Source organism: Aquarana catesbeiana, linkage group LG07 (assembly GCF_042186555.1).
Source record: "Aquarana catesbeiana isolate 2022-GZ linkage group LG07, ASM4218655v1, whole genome shotgun sequence".
Classification (NCBI taxonomy): Eukaryota; Metazoa; Chordata; class Amphibia; order Anura; family Ranidae; genus Aquarana; species Aquarana catesbeiana.
The window spans coordinates 307434747-307458606 of record NC_133330.1 but is presented as its reverse complement, the minus strand read 5'-3'; positions in this window follow the sequence as shown (position 1 = coordinate 307458606).

Below are 23860 nucleotides of genomic sequence, written 5' to 3'. Positions count from 1 at the left end.
TAGAGGTGGTTGGGGAAGACAGGGAGAGCAAAATGTCGTCCGCAAATGCTGAGACTTTGTAGTTTCGCCCTTTGACTGTAATGCCTGCAATGTCGGAATTGGCCCTTAATCTGTTAAGGAATGGTTCCAGAGATAGTACAAAAATTAAAGGTGATAGGGGGCAGCCTTGGCGTGTGCCATTACTGATGGGGAAGGCGCTCGACAGGTGGCCATTAACCCTTACAGCTGCACTCGGGTTAGAGTACAGCGCCGAGATGTGGGACAGCATGCGAGGGTGGAGGCCGATCCTCTTTAGCACCTCACGCATATAGTCCCAGGCCACTCTGTCGAATGCCTTCTCAGCATCTAAAGACAGGAAAAAGCCATGTGTTTTTGTGGTCGTGAGCCAGTGGTGTAGGTTTAATGCTCTGACAGTGTTGTCCCTAGCTTCTCGGCCAGGGACAAAACCCACCTGGTCTAATGAAATAAGTCCTGGCAGAAGGGTAGACAATCTGTTAGCTAACATTTTTGCGTAGATCTTAATATCTACATTTAATAATGAAATTGGCCTGTAATTTTGTATCTGTGTGGTATCCTTTCCTTCCTTAGGGATTACTGTGACATGTGCCTCCAGCATGCGTCCCATATGTATTGTAGGTTCTGCTAACGAGTTAAAAGCGGTTAACATTTTAGGGGCTAATATCTGGGTAAAGCACTTATAGTATTGTAAGGTAAACCCGTCTGGGCCCGGGCTTTTACCTGTTTTCATCTGTCTCAGAGCCAGTTGTAATTCCTCTGTGGAGAGGGGTTCTTCTAGTTCTTCTGCTTGTGTTTGTGTGAGTGGTTGTGGGCTGTACTGGGACAGAAAGTTTCGTATGTCGTCTTCTCTGCCTGGGGCTTGAGCCGGATTCGTATTTGGGGGGGTTAGGTTATATAATTTCTTATAATATTGTTCAAAAGCATGGGCTATATCTTCATTTTTAGACAACAGAGTGCCTTGCCAGGTTCTAATATGGTGAATTGTGTTGGATGGTTTAGAGGCTCTTACTGCTCTGGCTAGCAACCTACCACTTTTGTTGCCTTGTTCATAAAAGACTCGTTGATGGAGGACATATCTACGTCTGACTCGTTTTCCTAGTTCTTCTAAAAGCGTTGTGCGCATACGTGTCAAGGCCTGTAAAGTCTGTTGTGATTGGGACTTTTTGTGTGTGGCTTCAAGTCTTTTAATATTGGTGATCAGGTCGTCTATAATCGTCTGGTGGGCTCTTTTGACTTTCGCTGCTTGGGCCATCAGCTCGCCTCTGATCACGCATTTGTGGGCTTCCCACAGAGTGGTGGGGGATATGGAATATGGAATGGAGTTCTCCTTGAAGTAGGTGTTAATAGTGGCTGTCAGATGAGTAGTGAAAATGTCATCTTTTAATAGAGAGGAATTAAGTCTCCAGGTCTTTGTCTTTGAGGTCAAGTCTGGGAAAGTCAAAGTGACTGATATAGGATGGTGGTCGGATAGGAACATGGGTTCAATTGTGGCTTGCGTAAGGTAAGTCAGGTCAGGTTGGGAGAGGAAGAGATAGTCTAGTCTTGAGTATTTTTGAAAGGGGGTAGAATAAAAAGTGTATTCTTTGACTAGTGGGTACAATGTGCGCCATGTGTCGTGTAGCTCCAGGGCTTGGAGTTGTAGTTTAATTTGTTTCAGGGCTCAGAAGGGTAAATCTGAGGTGCCTGAGGAAGTGTCTAGGTCTGGGTTGAGGGGAACATTGAAGTCGCCTCCCGTAATAATTATCCCTTCCTTGAAGGATAGCAAAAGATCGCTCACTTTCCTAAAAAATGACACCTGATGTTCGTTTGGGGCATATATGTTAGCTAATGTCAAGGGTCTAGAGGCATAGGTACCCTTAATAAATGCAAATCTTCCTTCTGGATCCAGCAAGGAGTCTATGTGCTTAAATGGGGCGTGTTTAGAAATTAGTATAGACACTCCTTTAGTTTTTGCCAAAGGGTTTGTAGCGTGAAAGACAGTTTGGAATACGTTGTTGGTCATTTTTGGTATAGAGTCAGATCTAAAGTGGGTTTCCTGAAGAAAAATGAAATGAGCCTTTTGTTTAGTGAGGGAGGATAGGACCTGCGAACGCTTCTCAGGCACGTTGAGGCCTTTGGCGTTTAAGGAGACACATTTCAATGATAGAGGAGTTTGAGAAGGCATTGTGCTACTTAATCGGGTAAGTCGTTTCTGGTATGAAGTTCAAAGTCCAGGAGTTTGTCTGTCCCCTTTTGTGAGAACCAGCTCACTACGGGCGTAGTAGACAGTAGCAATAAAGAGGTATTGATGGAGTGGTTCTTATATAGAATTTAGGGAGTAAATATTAATCAGTGAGGAGGGAGAGCCCCGCACCAAGAGCGACAGACCGACCCAGAAAAAAAAAGGAAAGTCAGAGAAAGCAAGAGAAGTATAAAGAAGAAAGGAGTACCAGAGGTGAAAAATGGAGATGCCAAGTCACCTATTGGAGCGAAGCTGGATGGTCAGCAGACTAAAATCTAGTGCCGCTGCTGGGGGTTGGCAAGAGTGTCTGGAATCCTACTCCGTGTCCACATGGAGGATTTAGTGTAAATAGCAGTGTAATGGGGAGTAGAGCAGCGGGGAAAAGAGCATTATTAATGGTAGTACATTTGGTTTGTGCTGTTGGATACCTAAGATTACACATCCTGCATATCTGTCAGTAGTGAGTAAGTACATTTAATACCCTAAACAACCAGGGATAACTAAAAATTCGAAAAACTTGTGATAAACAATAAAGTAAACATTAATATAGGTACGAGGCCGATTGTCGTAACTCTTGCTTCCGTACGATAGCCTAAACGTTTCGTGAGTGTATGGCGGCTGCCTCACCACAAATGAACGTAATCTAAACCTTTCACATAGACGTATAGAATGGTATGGTTCTAGAATTTTAGCTTTTGCTTATATCCCATGTGTTATATAGAAGTCTTTCTGTAAGGGAATGTATGAGCAAGCCTCTGAACCAGCGGATCTCGCCAATTTTGATATAACGATGGTCCTAGGAGTCCTCAAGGCAGTTTAAATGATGTGTCAAATACGATTGGGAGAATAGTGGACTTTAATAATAGGCAATAGTAAGGGGTGCTATTCCCCAATCTGTTTGGGTGTCCTTGACCTCTATTGTGCAGACCATGAGTAAGCGTCTGCGTCAAAGAAAAAATGGGGGGGGGGTCCGCTTATGACTGCCTTGGTGACTCCAGGTCCCTCATGAGTCCTCCTACTATTCATGGGTTATATCATTTAGGGCAGATGACTCCATTAACAGATTAATGGGATAGCGGAAAAATGAGGGGGGAGGGAGAGGGAAAGGAAAGGGAAGGCTGGGGGGGCGGAATGAGGAGGAGGGAAGTGGAATGGGTGGGGGACGGTGGGAGAGCGGGGGAAGGGGGGGTAGGAAGGGGAGAGGTGATGAGGAGGAAAAGGAGCAGGGTATAGGGAAGGTGGGAGGTGAGGAGTGGGATTGGAAGGGCGTAGGAGCAAATCAAGGGAGGATGGGTTAGGGGAAGGTTCAGCGAAGTTGAATAATGACCCAGTTACTACAGTGACATTACTATGGTTATTGTCCTTAACTTAAGAACAGTATGTCTGTTCATCACCTGAAGTGGTCATTGTCGGTAGCTTCAGTAAAAAGAGAATGTTCTGAGAATCATCTGTGTAGGTTGCTTCATCGGTGTTGGTTCTGTAGCCTATTGAACAGTTCCTGTTGCCCATAATGACCAGGCAGTGATCTCGTCTCAAGGTCCTTTGGCTGCTGCATTCGGTTCCTTGCTCTGGCTGTCTCCTCCTATTCTGTGTCTCCTTGTCATTCTTGGGTGTATGAGATGTGTACCAATCCTCTTAGCGCAGTGGGTTTCTATGTTCGTTTGAGTAAGGCTATTATGTGGCTGGTTAGTAGGTTGTTTTCTGCTACTTATATGACAAGTTGTTAGACTTCCTGTGAGTAAGCTGAAAACGGTGCACGGGGTGGGCTGGGAAGCAGAGAACGAATCTGGCAAAACAAAAAGTCAATAACTGTAGTGTGAGTCTCTCTGGAAAAATCAGCCTTCTATGGTCGAATCGGGTATTGTGTGTATCAGGCTTCATGGTTGTCCCTCCGGGGGGTTACAGGTTGTCCCACTTCACGGTATGTCGAATCCCGGCGGGATGTGTGAGCACCGGGAGAGGGGGGATCCGATCTTCTTCGTCTGGAGCAGTGCCTCTGTGCTTTAGGCGAAGGATTGTGTGAGAGTGGTCTCCATGGTTCCGACGGAAAATGGAACGAACACCAGTCCGGAAGCTCCATCAGCGGTAGATCAAGCTGATCACAGAAGGCTGCTAGATCGTCTGGGGATCTCAGGAGTGCCGTGCGGCCCCTAGTGGTGGCGGATAAGCAGAAGGGGAACTTCCAGCGGTATAGTATGTTCCGCGCTCTGAGTTGATCCAACAGAGGGCGCAGTGCCCGTCTATTCTGCAGAGTGGTTGGAAAGAGATCTTGGAAAAGCTTAATCTCAGTGCCATTGTGGTGTATTTGGCCTCTCTCCCTAGCCTTTCTCAAGATTTCCTCTTTCAGCGGAAAGTTCACCACACAGCATATAACATCTCTCGGGGGCTCATTGTCTCGGGGGGGGGGTCTGAGGGCTCGATGCAGTCTCTCCATCTCAATCGGGGAATCCGGAGGACGATCCAATAGATCGTTAAAAATGGCGCAGACTACTTGGGGCAGTGAGCCCGCCTCCAAGCTCTCCGGGACCCCTCTGAGACGAACGTTATGCCTCCGTCCTCGGTTGTCGAGGTCTTCGACTTGGCGGTGTAAATCATAAAGATATGATAGTTGGGCATCATATGTATGTTGCACTTGCCTGATAGCTGCCGTGTGGAGCTGCGTGGTTTGCTCCACGTCTGCGATCCGGGCCGCTACGGCTTGGATGTCCATTTTGAGATCTAATATGGCCGCTTTAAGGGTGCCTGTAATGTTATTGGTGATGTCCACCGCAAAATGTTGTAGGTCCGAGAGATTGACCGCTTGGCTGTGTCGGTGGGGTCGCGTGTCCCCGTCAGTCAGCTGCGAGTCCGAGTCATGGCTGGGCGAAATAGAGCCTGAGGCCTGTGATATCTGCAGGGCCTCGTGGTCGCCGGACCGGAGTGTTCGGAAAATCTCCGGGATATTGCGGCTGAGCTGGGTTGTCGGCTCCTTCGGTGTCCGGGAGGCTGAGGTACTTCGGTTAGGTTTCCCCATGGTGGAATATTGCGGCGTTCCCCAATAAAAGGCTGGTTTTAATCCTTGAGTGGCCGGAGCTCCGTCTTCAGGCGGCCATTTCAGACTCCAGGCAAACCACGCCCCCCTCACGTCCTTAATTTGGTGGTGCAGTGGCTCTTGTACAGGTACCCGGGCTTACCGGATCTCCTGAGACAGGCCAGGAAAGTCTGTGGGCATTTCCACCGGTCATATAATGCCAGTGCTCGGCTGGCTGACCTTCAAAAGGACTGCAATCTGCCCAAGAACTGCCTCATCTGTGACATGCCCACCAGGTGGAACTCAACGTTGGCAATGCTGCAGCAGCTGCACATGCAGCAGAGGGCCATCAATGAGTACCTGTGAGAGTATAGCACCAGGACAGGGTCAGGGGAGCTTGGCTTTTTTTTGCCACACCAGTGGCTAATGATCAAGGATGCATGCACTGTCCTGTCACCATTTGAGGAGGCCAGGAGCATGGTGAGCAGTGACAGTGCATGCATCAGTGATACTGTCCCTCTTGTCTTCCTGTTGGAGCACACACTGCGTGGAATAATGGACAGGGCACTTGAGGCAGAACAGAGGGTGGAAGAGGAGGACTTCCTTACCTCTCAAGGCCCCCTTTATCCAGACAGTATTCCTGCAGGCCCGCCTATTACACAGGAAGAGGAGGAGGAGGAGGATTGTGTCAGCATGGAGGTGGAGCCTGGCACTCAGCATCTGCAGCAGTCTTCAAGGGATCATTTTCAGTCCCCAGAAACCCATGGACTTGTACATGGCTGGGAGGAGGTGGCTGCGGATCATGTCATCCTTAGTGACCCAGAGGACTCCGGACCGAATGCCTCAGCAAACCTAGGCTGCATGGCCTCCCTGATCCTGCAAAGCCTGCGAAAGGACCCTCGGATTCGTGGTATCTAGGGGAGGGATCAGTACTGGCTGGCAACCCTTTTTGATCCACGTTACAAGGGTAAGGTTGCAGAACTTATCCAGCCTTCACAGAGGGAGCAGAGGATGAAACATCTTCAGGAGGCCTTGCAGAAAGGTTTGTGCAATGCGTTTCCAGAGCCTGGGAGGTTGCAATTTCCTGGTCCTCCTGGACAACGTGTTGCTGAGGCTTCGGTCAGTCAAAGAAGGAGCGGTGGAGAAGGTGGCTATCTGACCAATGCGTTCAGACAATTTTTTAGTCCGCAGCCCCAAGGTCTGATCAGTTCCAGCAATCATCGCCAGCGTCTGATTTACATGGTGCAGGAATACCTTGGGGCAAGATCAGACTTGGAGACCTTTCCAACCGAAAATCCACTGGGTTACTGGGTCTTGAGGATGGATCACTGGCCAAAGCTTGCACAGTATGCAATTGAGCTACTGGCCTGTCCTGCATCCAGCGTTCTATCTGAACGCACATTCAGTGCTGCTGGAGGCTTTGTAACAGATCACAGAGTGTGCCTGTCCACAGACTTGGTTGATCGGCTCACCTTCATAAAAATGAATCAGTCTTGGAACACCAGCTACCAAGCACCTGATGCTGATGTAACCTATTAATTTTTTTATGAATGTGAGATCCTTTGAAGACTGCCTATGCTGATGCTGAGTGACTATCCTGTTATGCTGAGTGACTATCCTATTCCTCCTCAATGTTCATGTTGATAGTTTCTAAGAACATTTTTGGTTCTGGGCACCAGCACCTGTGCCTAAAGCCCAATTTTTCTGCCCCTGTTAAACAGGGGCATGTAATTACAATTTTTGCTGTAATATCTTGCAGCAGGACTCGTTCCTGCGCTCAACTAGAGTATCTGCGAGGGGTTGCAGTGTTGTGGCACCAGCACCAGTGCCTAAAGCCCAATTTTTCTGCTCCTGTTTAACAGGGCCATGTAATTACAATTTTTGCTGTAATATTTTGCAGCAGGGCTCGTTCCTGCGCTCAACTAGAGTATCTGTGAGGGGTTGTAGTGTTGTGGCACCAGCACCAGTACCTAAAGCACAATTTTTCTGCTCCTGTTTAACAGGGGCGTGTAATTACAATTTTGGATCTAATATTTCACAGCAGGGCCCGTTCCTGCGCCCACCAAGAGTAACTATGAGGGCTTACAGTGTTGTGGCAACACCACCACACCACCACCAAAGGCCCAATTTTTCTGACCCTGTTCAACAGGGGCATGTAATTTCAATTCTTGACATAATATTTCACAGCAGGGCCCGTTCCAGTGCCCACCAAGAGTAACTGTGAGGGCTTACAGTGTTGTGGCAACACCACCACACCACCAAAGGCTAATTTTTCTGACCTTGTTCAACAGGGGCATGTAATTGGTAACAATAGTAGGGGGAGAATAAGGGGATTATAATGGTGCCCAAAGAAATTGTTAGAATACTATATATTGACACGTAACTATAAAAAATATAATGTTTTATTAACAAACAGATTAAAAGGAGTATACAATAAATATATTTATTGGCGGCGGGTCTTGTTAGCAGGTATTAGAATCCTACATGTTTCGCCAACATTGGCTTCCTCAGGGACAGTTGGTTATACCTGTATTCATTTTCTGAATTCTAGATAGAGAAATAAATAGTCAGAGAAACTACAACAATATATATTTCAGACAAAAACAGATGAAATAAGATGAAAATAAAAAATAGATGACCATATAATTAAATACATATCAAAAGGCTGCCGGAAGCCTTTTAATATGTATTTAATATGTATTTAATTATATGGTCATCTATTTTTATTTTCATCTTATTTCATCTGTTTTTGTCTGAAATATATATTGTTGTAGTTTCTTTGACTATTTATTTCTCTATCTAGAATTCAGGAAATTAATACAGGTATAACCAACTGTCCCTGAGGAAGCCAATGTTGGCGAAACATGTAGGATTCTAATACCTGCTAACAAGACCCGCCGCCACGCTACTGGCTGGTTCTTGTTATATTGTTACATATGTTGGTTTTGCATTTTTCCCTCAGTGTTTGTCCACACCCTTGTTGAATATATTTATTGTATACTCCTTTTAATCTGTTTGTTAATAAAACATTATATTTTTTATAGTTACGTGTCAATATATAGTATTCTAACAATTTCTTTGGGCACCGTTATAATCTCCCCTACTATTGTTACCAAACCTACTGGGATGAGGTGCTGTATTACATTGAGGACTATCTAGTCAAAAATTCTATTCTTTCTAGGGGCATGTAATTACAATTCTTGATATAATATTTCATAGCAGGGCCCGTTCCAGCGCCCATCAAGAGTAACTGTGAGGGCTTACAGTGTGCTGGTACCACCAACACCTAAGGCCCAAATTTCTGCAGAGTATATAGGGCAGGCCGTATAGTATATACAGGTGGTCCCCTACTTTCAAACATCCGACTTACAAACGACTCCTACTTACAAACGGAGGGAGACAACAGGAAGTGAGAGGAAATCTACCCCTAGGAAGGGAAATTCTCTCCTGTAAGAGTTAATATGGGAAAAAGGTGTCTCCACTGATGCTTTATCACCAATCCTTGTTTCCCTAATAACCCCAAATTTTCAAAATCCAATTGTCATTGGGACAGAAAGTGAGGTGAATTCTTCTGAACGGGGCACAGACAGCAACAGCTACAAGGGTGATGATAACCCTTCCTTATGTTATCCAAAAAGCTTTAAAATAGATTTTTGGCTGGAGCTACACTTAAAAAATGTACCTGTTCCAAATTACAAACAGATTCAACTTAAGAACAAACCTACAGTCCCTGTCTTGTTTGGACCGCCTGTATACCGCTGTTCAGAGTATATAGGGCCTGGGGCCCCACCCCTTTTTTTTTTTTATTTGGGTGCGGGGTTCCCCTTAATATTCATACAAGACCCAAAGGGCCTGGTAATGGGCTGGGGGGTTACCCATGCTGTTTTTCTCAATAATTTTCATCCATATTGCTGGGACCCAACATAACATTACAGCTGCAAGCAGTTTTAAATGACTTTTATTCCTTTAGAAATGTCATTTTGTGCAGGGACTGTTCTAAACACGGGAAACATGCGCCACTTTACAGGCATACTATAGACACCCCCAAGGTACGATATTTCACTTTTATTTTTTCACTTTAAGCATCATTAAAATCACTGCTCCTGAAAAAAACGGCCATTTTTAAAACTTTCTTTTGCATTGATACATGTCCCCTGGGGCAGGACCCAGGTCCCCAAACTCTTTTTAGGACAATAACTTGTATATTAGCCTTTAAAATTCGCACTTTTGATTTCTCACGTTCGAGTCCCATAGACTTTAACGGTGTTTGAATGTTCATGCAAACTTTCGGTCCATTCGCATGTTCTGGATGCGAACAGAACCGGGGGGTGTTCAGCTCATCCCTAATGGTGATCAATGGCTTTGTCGATAAACAAAGCCAAGTAATAAAAATGAAGATCATGTTGATTTGAATATAAAGTCAAGTGATTGCCATTGCATGTATGACTTTGTAAACAAAAGAAGCAGGGTTGAAATTATGATTGGTTGTAGAGTAAGGTCAAGGCTACCACTGAGGTTAGGGTTGAGATTAGCGATAGGGTTTAGCTCTATGGTTAGGGTTAGTGTTGGGTCTCTTTTAGAATGAGTCATATTTAATAACATACCTTAAGATAACAATGCCAGTAAAATAAAACTATGGGTCCAACGCTATCTTTCCACTTTCCTCAAATATTTAACATAAGAACAGGTCTAGGACAGTTAAAAAAAAGATTTTCTAACCCTCTAGAACTATTTGAAGGCATAAAAAAAAACTTAATTTTGCCTTTCCCCCTGACTCCAATGCATTTTTCCTAATAGCGAAACTAGCGATGAAGAGAAGTTTTCATAAGTGAGAAATATTAAACAAGAAATCAAAGAAGAATGACTAGGATCTATACCTTGCCCAAGGCTCCAGTGGAACTGTTTAAGGGAAGTTTATCCTACATATAAATCAATTAAGGAAACTAAATAGAAGAATGCTGCATCTGTCCCCCGCCAGCTCTGCAAAGAGAAGTGAGCAATCAAACACCGCTGATCACTTAGCCCCCCCCCTCTACTTTGAGTAGAGAGCGGGGACTGACAGTCAGCGGCTCTTTGCTTTGCCCCTCCAGCGCTCACTGACGTGCTAAGCTATGAAGGGGGCAGGAGAGGCTGGCTCAGGCTCTCAGCAGATCGCTGAGAAGCTGAGCCAGGTACTGGTCCAGGCATCTGGGTGAATCCTGACCATAAGGTCGGGACCGGCTAAGTGACTTCAGCTGAAAAAAAGTCACAGGAGTGCAGAATCAACTGCACTCCTATGATCCATAGGAGAAGTATGGCCAAAAAAGCTTTGGTCATACTTCTCCTTAAATGTAAAATTTTGCAGGGGGTACACATTTGCAACTTGGCTCTTTCTCAAAGTGGCGATTTCTACAAGTGAAATGCACTTCTGACTCTGCACTTATCACTCATCATCTGACTGTCTGATCTGAAAATATCATCTTTGTCCTCCCACAGGTATGCTCCTACTACTACAGCTCCAGCCAGAATCGCATTAGTGAAATCTGTCTCCTATGTCTCTTAACTCTGGTATGCTCCTACTACTACAGCTCCAGCCAGAATCGCATTAGTGAAATCTGTCTCCTATGTCTCTTAACTCTGGTATGCTCCTACTATTACAGCTCCAGCCAAAAACTGAAACACTTCTTCTTTTTTTTTTTTTTTTTTCTTATGTGTCTCTAATAATGCTGGTATGTTATTTTTACTTAACTGTCTGTAGACCTGTCCACATTACAATGCTTTATTATCTCCCTTGTCTTACCCAAAATCATGGCCCTCTGAACTTTAGTACCCTCTTGCTAGTCTGTTTGTGAATTAAGAATTTTGCCCTATTAACCAGCCAAGCTTTATAACCTCTTGATTGTTAATTGAAATCCGCCCACACCCTACCCCTATCAGTATATATTTAAGCTTCTCTTGGGGGAAGCATTTGCAGGGGGTACACATTTGCAACTTGGCTCTTTCTCAAAGTGGCGATTTCTACAAGTGAAATGCACTTCTGACTCTGCACTTCAGCGAAGGCACAAAGCGAAAGGACACAAGATAAACACTTTGAAAACCAGCACACAGACATCAGGTGAACTTGTTTACTCCTTTAGCTCTTTTTCCTTGGAACATGCTTTCTCTACCACTGCTTTTGACAACTCTGGCCTCCATCCTTAAACTATCTCTCCTTCACCCCTCTTCTCCCCCCCACAGCATATATATATCACCCTCACTCCTGTCCTGTCATTACTGCACCCACCAACTCCTGCTAATTCTAAATCCACATACACTAAAAATCTCCAAGACCCTGGGGCATGTCACTTCATATAAATCCCACTCCCATATTACCTCCCTCACCCTCTTGCTTCTCCTAACCTCTGGAGATATATCCCCAAACCCTGGGCCTCCATCATTTAAATGTACCCCATGCGCCCATCACCCTGCACCCCCTGGCAGCAGCCACCGCAATCAACACAATTTAATTCCCATTTCTATTCTTCCCAAATCCAGACTCCCTTTCTCCTGTGCCCTTTGGAACTCGCGCTCTGTCTGCAACAAGCTCACCTCTCTCCATGACCTCTTTATTGCCAACTCATTTAACCTACTCGCCATTACCGAAACCTGGCTCCACGAATCCGACACTGCATCTTCTGCTGCCCTATCCCATGGTGGTCTTCTCTGGACTCACTCCCCCAGATCCCGCGGACGTAAAGGAGGAGGTGTCGGAATCCTGCTAGCCCCACATAGCACCTTTCAGGTACTTCAGCCACCTCCCTCTCTGTCACTCTCCTCTTTCGAAGCACACTGTATTCGCCTTTTCTCTCCAATTTCTCTAAGGATAGCTGTGATCTACAGGCCTCCTGGACCAGTATCAACCTTTCTTGAAGACTTCTCTGCCTGGCTACCCTACTTTCTTTCTTCTGAAATCCCCACTATCATTCTTGGGGACTTCAACATCCCCATTAATACTAACACTCCTTCCACTTCCAAACTTCTCAGCCTAACATCCTCCTTTGACCTGAAGCAGTGGATACATGCTCCAACTCACTCAGAAGGCAATATCCTTGACCTCGTGTTCTCTCGCCTTTGCACTCCATGCAACCTCTCTAACTATCCATCCCCTCTCTCTGATCACCACCTTATTAGTTTCACTCTCTCCCTCTCCTTCACCTACTCTCTCTCCAACCACCTTAAAGTTACCCGCAGAAACCTACGTCATCTCAACCCTTCTCTTCTCTACTCTGCCATCAACAACCTCTACGACAAAATCTCTCCCCTATCCTGCACCAACCTAGCCACTTCTGTGTACAACGCTTCACTTCTAGCCTCACTGAACTCACTTGCCCCCCTCACTACACACAGAATCAAGCCCAGACCCCTTCAACCTTGGCAAACAGATGATACTAGAAGTCTTAAAAAACGTAGTCGTGCTCTGGAGCGCCTGTGGCGTAAGACTAAGTCCCAGAGAGATTTCTACCAATATAAATCTGCCCTCCAAAAATACAACTACAGCCTCCTCTCTGCGAAGCAGACCTATTTTACCACTCTCTTTAGCAACTTATCATCCTGTCCCCGTCAACTCTTCTCCACCTTCAACTCTCTACTTCGTCCTCCACCGCCTCCACCCGCCAACTCACTCACTGCACAGGAGATCGCCAATCACTTCAAACAGAAGATTGATACTATTCGCGCTGAGATCTCTACTGTGCCGACACCCTCCACGCTTTACACTTCATGCCCACAGGCACAATCATTATTTCCCTCTTTCAACCCCACCACTACAGACGAAGTTGCTAAACTACTTGCTAATGTCCACCTTACCACCTGCCCTCTGGATCCTGTTCCCTCACAAATGCTACCTTCACCCTCTGGCCCTATACTACACTCTCTAACCCACATCTTCAATCTCTCCCTCTCTTCTGGCATCTTCCCTAACTCTCTAAAACATGCACTTGTCAGACCCATACTTAAAAAGCCCTCACTGGACCCATCCAATCTTAACAACCTACGCCCCATTTCCTTGCTCCCCTTCTTATCCAAACTCCTCGAACGTCTGGTCTACAACCGACTGAGCGTCCACCTCGCTGATAATGGCCTTCTCGATCCCCTTCAGTCTGGATTTTGTCCTCAACACTCCACAGAAACTGCTCTCCTAAAACTAACAAACGATCTACTAACGGCCAAAACCAATCAACACTATTCTGTACTCCTACTCCTGGACCTCTCTGCTGCCTTTGATACGGTTGACCACCCCCTCCTCCTCAAAAAACTACACGCCTTTGGTCTTCGTGACTGTACACTTCGCTGGTTCTCTTCCTACTTATCCAACCGCACCTTTAGCGTTTCTTATAACTCTACTTCCTCCTCTCCTCTTCCTTTCTCTGTTGGGGTCCCTCAGGGTTCTGTTCTTGGACCTCTACTATTTTCAATCTACACTGCCTCCCTGGGTCAACTGATAGCCTCCCATGGCTTCCAATACCACCTCTACGCTGATGACACCCAAATCTATTTCTCTACCCCTCAGCTCACTCCCTCTGTCTCCTCACGTATCAGTAATTTACTCTCAGATATATCAGTCTGGATGTCTCACCACTTCCTTAAACTCAATCTATCCAAAACCGAACTTCTAATTTTCCCTCCCCCCTATGCCTCTTCCCCTGATCTCTCTGTCAAAATCGATGGCACAACTATAAGCCCATCCCCACATGCCAAGGTTCTAGGTGTAGTCCTAGACTCTGAACTCTCCTTCAAGCAACACATCCAATCACTGTCCAAATCCTGCCGCCTCAACCTCCGCAACATCTCCAAAATACGCCCCTTTCTAACCAATGACACAACAAAGCTCTTAATTCACTCGCTGGTCATCTCTCGCCTTGACTACTGCAACTCCCTTCTCATTGGCTTACCTCTACATAGTCTATCACCTCTTCAAACCATTATAAATGCCACTGCCAGACTCATCCACCTTACCAGTCGCTCTGTGTCTGACACTCCTTTATGTCAATCCCTCCACTGGCTTCCGCTCGGCCAAAGAATTAAATTCAAAATTCTAACAACTACGTACAAAGCATCCACAATTTCGCCCCCAGCTACATCACTTGCTTAGTCTCTAAATACCAACCTACTCGCTCTCTTCGTTCCTCTCAAGACCTCCTGCTCTCTAGCTCCCTTGTCACCTCCTCCCATGCTTGCCTCCAGGCCTTTTCCAAAGCCTCTCCAATCCTATGGAACTCCTTACCCCAATCTGTCCGCTTATCTCCTACTTTATTAGCTTTCAGAAGATCCCTGAAAACCCTTCTCTTCAGAGAAGCCTATCCTACCCACACCTAACAACTGTACTTTTTTTTTTTTTTTTTTCCCATCAGCTCATCCCCCACAGTTATTACCTTTTGTCTCCACTTGACCCTCCCTTCTAGATTGTAAGCTCTAACGAGCAGGGCCCTCTGATCCCTCCTGTATTGATTTGTATTGTAAGTGTACTGTCTGCCCCATGTTGTAAAGCGCTGCGCAAACTGTTGGCGCTATATAAATCCTGTATAATAATAATAATAATAATAAATGTAGAGAGAAATAGGGACTAGTCAGACAAATCAGGATACAGAGTTCCAGAAGATGGGATAGGTGCTGGAGAAGTCCTGGAGGCAATCAAGGGGGAAGGTGATAAAGGAGATAGAAAGCTGGAAGTCTTGCGGGGAGCGAAGAGAACAGTTTGGTGGTGTAAATAGGGGCAAAGTTGTGAATGGCTTTGTAGGTTGTTGTTAGGATTTTAAATTGTATTTGTTGGGTGAGCAGAAGCCAGTGGAGAGGTTGGCATAGAGGGGTAACAGACACTGAAAGGTTCATAACCTGAGTCCGTCGGACAATTTGATCGTGTGTGGGCTCCAGCGGACTTTTTTCCTCAAAAGTTTGACGAACCTAGAAATGAAACATGTTTCAAATCTGTCTGACGGACTCGAGTCCGGTCGAAAAGTCTGCTTGTCTGTATGCTAGTCCGACGGACAAAAAACGACGCTAGGGCAGCTATTGGCTACTGGCTATGAACTTCCTTGTTTTAGTCCGGTCGTAGGTCATCACGTACGAATCCGTCGGACTTTGGTTGATCGTGTGTAGGCAAGTCCGTTCATTGGGAAAGTCCGTCGGAAAGTCCGTCGAAAAGTTCGCCAGACAAAGACTGCCGTAAAGTCCACCGTGTGTACGCGGCATAACAGTTTTGTTTTCTTTAAAAAGCAGCTGCATCCTAAGGCAGGCCATAAATAATGCAATTTTCTTTCCTGCAACCAAAAGTGACTTAATTCCCCCATTAACACTTGACTGTGTTGATTCCCTGTCTTCCCTGTCAGGAGAACACAGTGATTATTGTTAGCGACTATAGCCTTTTCAGTAGTTATCAGCTGTTATTCAAGCCATCTATTGACAGGCTGATTGTACCCTAGTAAATCAACTGAGCGAATCCTCTATGGCTGACTTAAGTAGATAAGCCTATTCTACAGCTTGCTGGCAATGGACTTTTCTACGCAAGCTGTGGCTGCTTTAGAAAGGAAATGAACAGTAAAACATTGAACACCTTTTGTTTGTTAAAAGCTATGTATTCCTTGTCTTTTTACTCATCTGTGTGTGCTCATCACACATCCGGTGGTGTAAGTGTGTATACTCTGCCTGCTTGTCCACACAACCACACAAACACAGACACACAAATCCCTCTCTATCTCTCTCTTTCTGTCCCCCAATCTCTCTCTCCATACGGTATATATTTTCCTTTCTTACTCTTTTTAATTCCAATTTTTTTAAATATATATATATACAAATATATATATATATATAGATATCTATCTATCTATATATATATATATAGATAGATAGATATCTATATATATATATAGATATATATCTATATATATATATATATATTTCATGAAATCCTTTGCTGCAAATGTGATAGTTTAAAGTATATTTCAAATCCTCTAGAAGTCCTATGTTGTACAAAGCAGGGTTTTAATTTAGCTCCCTAACTCTAGCCTGTAGCAAGAAACGCTAATGGACAAAACATCAAATCCATCTATTTTAATTTATGAAAATTAAATGCTCTGCAACCGTATGAAGCAGTGATCTGCCCTCTGGTTCATGGCAGTGCTTAATATTTGAAACCGCCTGCACTGTCAGTTCTTTGCAATGCACAAAAAAGACATATATATATATATATATATATATATATAACTTAATATTATTTTTTTCCGGTAAAATGTGAATAGTCTGCTGCCTTTTCTAGCACAAGTCACCCAACATGCGTGGTATTTCTCTGCATCCAATGTGTGTGAGAGCAGACGCAATTGCTGAGCTTTTGTGTAGCCGCTCGAATCATCAAGTTGTCACTGTTTTCCAAATAAGACTGTTGAAAGAGATAAAAACAGACTTTTTTGGAATAACACAAGACCTGTGGAAAATTGGCAGATTAAATGCAGATGCGGGATCGGTGGCCTGCAAACGTCTTGAAGAAATCTATAATACAATAATGAAATTAGTGGCTTGTGCACATACCCAAGTTTCTCGTCTGCCAGCTACTAAGAACGATGGGAATTTAGGCCACAGAAGGGCCATTTTGAGTCCATTTGGCAGCCATGCCATTACGTCTGTCGCTCCTGGGAACATCCTTTTCCAATAACGTTCATAGCTTTAGATTGGAATGAAAAGAGCCATATGTTATGGGTTTCCTGCAAAGCTTCCTTGTACGATGGAAAATAAATGAAACTTGTCATATTTGTTAGGGAGTTAGTCAAGAAAAATTGTATCTCTGCTGCGAGTGGTTTTCAACTTTGTTTTTTTCTTTTAATTTTCTTAGCAGCCAAAGCTGATTTCTTCATAAGTAACAACATAAAAATATTTCCCCAATTAAACCAAGAGAGGCTTTCTGTATAAGAGTCAATTTATTTATTCGGTGGTAATAATTTCCAAAGGCCTCATTTAGAATGTAATGCATTTGTGTTTTCCTGAGCGGAGCTTCAGCTGTGTCAGAGCAAGGCCGAGGGCTGTTTTTCATGACTGAGCCCATAGTTTAATTGATGACCTTACATTTTTCCTTGACAGCACTTGTTGAAGTGGTCATTCTGGGAATCCTCTTAAATGGTATTTCCATTCCTTGAGGTTACATGGAATAAATAAACTTAAAAAGAGAGAAGAATATTGTTTGAAAACAGAAAGAAAATTTTAAACATAACCGGAATATTCTGTGGAATGTTTATTGGTGGATTTTAACATAAACTTGTTACAAACCTGAGAAATTTAAATGGAGCATATGATGAAAAAAATACATAAGCAGAAAAGTGACTGGTAGATTTGGAGAGATAGGTTGCTGAAATCTTGACTTCCTATATAAAAGTCAAGGTTTATTCTGTCCCTCCAGCCTTGCTATTGGGTAATGCAGCAAACTATAACATTATTGGACCAATAGGAAAGTTTAAAAGCTAGTAGGAGTTGGCAGGGTCAACTTCATTTATTACAGGGAAAGTCAAATTTTGTATATACAGTATAACAATTGTATATCTGTATTACTATATCCCTGGATCTACAGCTTGTGCTTAGCCAGTGTAAGAGAGTGCAAAAGGTTTACGTTAATGCCCCCTTCCCTGGCAGCATATACTTGCCTACTTTCCTTTCCTTACCTTCAACACCAGTCTATTTAGTTGCTGGGAGAGGGGAAAACAAGTCCTGTGTAAGCTTTGAGTTGCTCTATATGGGGCTTACATGGGGTTTTTTCGACTCTCTCCCAACCCCATTGTGATCATGCTGGGCCAATCACCAACTGCCAGCACTGTGACATGAGGGGAATAGGAGTGAGTCACATGTTCTCCCAAATACCAAGGCTAGGGTCACATTTGTGTTCCCTTAATACACAAAAAGCATGCATCTGCCAATAAATCTTACTGGCAACACACATTGTTAACATGCAGGCTAAATAGTGCGCAAAAACGCAACTACTGTGGAGTGTTTCATCCTCAAAGATTGCAACAGAAGCTCTAAAGTCAGGTTTCAGTTAGTTTCTAACATTTTACCACACCATCTTGATAAAGTAAAACCACTTTGTCTCTAGTAAAATGTGAGTTTCAGAGTGCCAAGTTGGAGAGTAGGAAAACATTCATTCATGTAATGTATGGCCTGCCCTAATGATAAACCATTATCTGCAGTGGCAAGATTTAATTCATTGCAAACTGAAGTTACAGTAAAGTTAGTGTTCCTCTCTGTCAAAAGATGTAACACCTGTGTCTAAAAGGAAGCTCTAAAAGGCATGATTTATCATTTACAATATTTTTTTATTAAACAAAACATATAAACAATACATATAAAATACAAATGGTAGACCATCAAAGCTTCACATAGAGGCACCAGGAACCCCAAGTTTCCCAATGTTGTAAGTACATAATCTTGCAGAAAGGGGTAGAAACCATATAAGGTCCCATAGATAAGGTTTACAATAATAGTACCAGCTAGGGAAATGCACTGATACCATACAAACATACAAAGGCACTATTGCTCCTATTGACTTATATATAGATATGTAGTTACATAGTAGGTGAGGTTGAAAAAAGACACAAGTCCATCAAGTCCAACCTATGTGTGTGATTTTATGTCAGTATTACAATGTCTATGTTGTGGTCGTTCAGGTGCTAATCTAATAGTTTTTTGAAACCATCGATGCTCCTCGCTGAAACCACCGCCTGTGGAAGGGAATTCCACATTCTTGCCGCTCTTAGAGTGAAGAACCCTCTACGCAGTTTAAGGTTAAAGTTATGATTTTAATGAGTGGCCACATGTCTTATTAAACTCCCTTCCGCAGAAAAGTTTTATCCCTCTTGTGGGATCACCAGTACGGTATTTGTAAATTTAAATCATATCCCCTCTCAAGTGTCTCTTCTCCAGAGAGAATAAGTTCAGTGCTCATAATCTTTCCTCATAACTAAGATCCTCCAGACCCTTTATTCGTTTTGTTGCCCTTCTTTGTACTCACTCCATTTCCAGAACATCCTTCCTGAGGACTGGTGCCCAGAACTGGACAGCATACTCCAGGCGAGGACGGACCAGAGTCTTATAGAGTGGGAGAATTATCGTTTTATCTCTGGAATGAATCCCCTTTTTAATGCATGCCAATATTCTGTTTGCTGTGTTAGCAGCAGCTTGGCATTGCATGCCATTGCTGAGCCTATCATCTACTAGGACCCCCAGGTCCTTTTACATTCTTGATTCCCCCAGGGGTTCTTTTTATCCCAGTTAATATCTTCTAGCAAGGTTTAGGGAAGTTGGCTCTTTTGAAATTCGGCATCTTTGTATTCCCCTTATGTTTCCTATTTGTGTGATTTATACTGAAGCTAATTGACCTGTGATCGCTGTTTCCTTAATTGCCCCGTATTTCCACATGCAGGACCAGGTCTGTATTGTTGGTTGTATTGTTGGTAATCAGTAGGTCTAGTAACGCTTTGTTTCTAGTTGGCGCATATACCATCTGACCCATGAAATTGTCCTGCAAGACATTTAGGAACTGGCGAGCCTTATGCCTCGTACACACAATCGGACATTCCGACAACAAAATCCATGTTTTTTTTCCGATGGATGTTGGCTCAAATTTGTCTTGCATACACACGTTCACACAAAGTTGGTCGGAAATTCCTTACGTCAAGAGCACGCTGATGTACAACACATACGACGAGCCAAAAAAAAGGAAGTTCAATAGCCAGTGCTGCTCTTCTGCTTGATTCCGAGCATGCGTGGCACTTTGTGCGTCGGAATTGTGTACACACGATCAGAATTTATGACAGCGCATTTTGTTGTCGGAAAATTTGAGAACCAGATCTCAAATTTTTGTGCAACGGAAATTCCAATGAAAACTGTCCGATGGGGCCTACACACGGTCGGAATTTCCGACAAAAGACTCCATTCGAACATTTTCCGTTGGAAAATCTGACCGCGTGTACAGGGCAGTAGACGAATGCGTGGTTCCTTCTGCCCAGTCTATGTCTGGATAATTAAAATCCCCCATTATGATGATACTTCCCACCCTTGCCGCTAATCCAAATTGTGATAGGAGTTCCGTCTTCCCCTCCCCACCCAGGTTAGGGGGCCTTATATGTAGCATCTGTACTACAGAATATGTAGCATCTGTACTGCCCTCTCCAAGGGTTCAGAAGATCATTGGTTTTTACAATAATGTCAGATGTGACAGTTAGGGATGGGCGAACACCGAACAATATGCGGTGTTCGGGGGAAATTCGAAAGCAGCCATTTTCCTTTAGAAATGTCATTTTTCTGTGGTACTGTTCTAAACACGGGAAAAATGTACCACTTTACAGGCATACTATAGACACCCCCTGGCACAATATTTAAAGAAATATTTCATTTTTATTGTTTCACTTTAAGCATTAAAAAAATCACTGCCCCCTGAAAAATGTCTGTTTTTAAAAAAATTCTTTGCATTGATACATGTCCCCTGGGGCAGGACCCAGGTCCCCAAACACTTTTTATAACAATAACTTGCATATAACCCTTTAAAATTAGCACTTTTGATTTTTCATATTTGTGTCCCAAGACTTTAACGGTGTTCGTGTGTTCTTCTGAATTTTTGCCTGTTCGGTGATTTTTGGTGCGAACCGAACCGGGGGGTGTTCAGCTCATTCCTACTGACAGTCTAGCCTGCTGTTTTCTGTTTGTGACATTCTTACCTCTTTGCCTCAGTGGTTCTGCTAGATCTGTGATTCCATTCACATGTGCTGCTGGCTTCTGTGTTCACCTATAGGCACCGCCTGCTCTACTGTGGATTTATATATTTTTTCCTTCTATCACTTTCTGGCCCACTTCCCAGTCTGCTTCCCTATATATAGACATGCTCAATGCAGCCTGAGTTGCCTGAGCAACTTCCTAGTTTCTCTGTGCTCTTGGTTTGCTTTGTATTACTTGTATTCTGTGTCTGATTTCCTACATACCAACCCCAGCTTCGTTTGCTGTTTTCACTTGCCTACAACCTGCCCTGACTTCCACCCGTTTCCCGGAATCTCTTCTGTCTCCTGCCATCTATATTCTGCAAACACGAGAGGTCTCTACATTGTTAGCTGGGCATACCTGGAGGCAGCGATCTGGTTCCGGTTAGCTGTAAGTCCATCCCCACCATCAGGGGCTCTGATAAAGAAGCAGGCTGGGGCTTAGACTCCGAACCTTGGGTAAGCCCAAGTTGGCTTCTACAAGGGCTCACTACTATAGAAACCTGACATCAGGAGAAGAACATATTGAGGCAGAACTAGGAGACTCGGGTGACTACCAAAAGACAGCATTGAAAGAGAGACCATTGGAAGGCAAGAGGAAAGGAGACGAAAGGAGAGAAGAAAGAGAAAAGAAAGGTAGGAAGACAAGAAAAAGAGAGATGCCAGGATATGAGCTTCACCCACACAGGTGAATAAGGGTCCCCGCTACGTGAGTAGCAGGAACCTATTTAAACCTATTGGAAGATAGTCCTCAATCCAGGGAAACCATAAAAGGCATAATTTATATCAACTTAAAGTATGAATATTTAAGGAGAGCCAATGCAATCCCAAGGCCTGAATTTCCATCATCCAGGGCCAATGCATTTTGCCCCATCCACAGAGCCTAGTCATGGTCATGTACATATATGTATTTTATTTGTGTATTTAGGCGCTTGATTGTAATTCAGTTCAGTTTGCTAGAATTCTTGATACAAGAAGTTAGTGGGTTATTTAGCTGATTATCCCCACTTGTAATTGAATAACCTATTTTGGAAGACCTAATAAAATGTGCTTCTTGCCATCATAATTCACTTTTTCCAGCTGTAAACCTTCTATAAAGAAATCTAAAATTCTCAGATGTTTAATAAGTGACTATTCATTGTCATTAGTTGTGGTCTTTCTGTATTTTTCCATCTCAGACATGCAACGTACAGGTATACCAATGTGAATCAGCCTTTTTCAAGAACTGTTGAAGTGGCAAATTAAATGTATGGGGTGTGTACCTCTTACATACCGGGTTAATTAAAGGCTACAGCCCAACTTGATTTAAAGACTGTGCTTTTTGACAAGTTCTGGTTTTCTTATTTCTAACATATTCTACAAAAATTAAATACCAAAAAAAACCCCTTCAACAACATCTATCATGACTGAGGCTGGGAAGTCATTTCCTAGGTTCTCCAAATCTATTAATATAATAATTATGTCCCTAGTGCTAGGCCAAACTATTAATTTATTTAGCCTATGGCCGAATGTATCTGAGAGCATTTCCACTGTGATGTATTATACAAATATTACATTCCATTCATGTGTATACCTGGCTGAAAATGGCCAAGGGATTGGTGCACCGACCAGGTGGTGACATGGAAGAAAAACATTTATTATTTTTAGAGTTGACTTATAATTTTTAAATGAATGAAAATCTGAATAAACAGTAAAATAAAGCTGTGCAAGGCCTGGCCTGGAGGAGAACAACATTGCATTCAGCCTGCAGGTGTTTTGATGGAGGTTTTTGCAAAGTCTCCTTTTACATACAAGTAGCATTATAGAGCATCCCCTGGCGTGTATATAAAAACACCCTCTAGTTTGGGGTTTTCATAGATTTGAAAAAGTATCTACCCCTGTATGTAGCTAGTGTTTGCTAAGTAAAAAGGAGCAAATAAGTGAATGATGGAAACCCTATTATTTGCTCTACTGTGCATAAAGTGTTACTAAACCCAGGACCCTGCAATCACTATATCTGGTCTCTCATAGTACATAGAACATGGAAATGCAATTATTTTAGTAAATATAAACTGCTAAATACCTTTTCTCATCAGCAGTATATAGCAGTCTTGGATCAGATTTCTATCAGTGTCTGGTTAAAGCTTGTAGGAGGAGTTTTCATACTGTTCTCACTGTCGTGTAAGACTGCAGGACTCTACCCTCTGTACTATCCAGAGATGAGTTGGGGACACTGGAAGAAGGTGAGTATCAGTGAAGACAGGATCAAAAAGCCTTTTTACACAAAGCAGAAGATTAACCCCTTAGGTTCCACAGTAAGTATAATAAGCATTCTTTATTGCATATACAGACTTATTTTACTGTTGTGAGTTTAGTAACACTTTAAAGCTAAAAAAAACAAATAAATACCTAATTGCCAAAAAATTAAAGCCCAGCCTGTAAAAGGAACACAGCTAGTATGTACTTGTCCAGCTGCCCATGCCATCATTCCTCGCTTCCTACAGCTCTCAGGCAATCTATTGGATGCCTGGTCTCCTATATAGTGCTATGGGTCATTTTGTTGGCCCTTACCTCACTACTGTGCTATACAGGGCTGGACTGGGACAAAAATTTGGCCCTGGACTTCCTCATGACCCACTTTCATTTTGAGTGTCCCCAACAGCATCCCCCTTACATCAGAGTGTCCCCAACAGCATCCCCCTTACATCAGAGTGTCCCCAACAGCATCCCCCTTACATCATAGTGTCCCCAACAGCATCCCCCTTACATCAGAATGTCCCCAAAAGCGTCCCCCTTACATCAGAGTGTCCCCAACAGTGCCCCCCTTACATCATAGTGTCCCCAACAGCGTCCCCCTTACATCAGAGTGTCCCCAACAGTGTCCCCCTT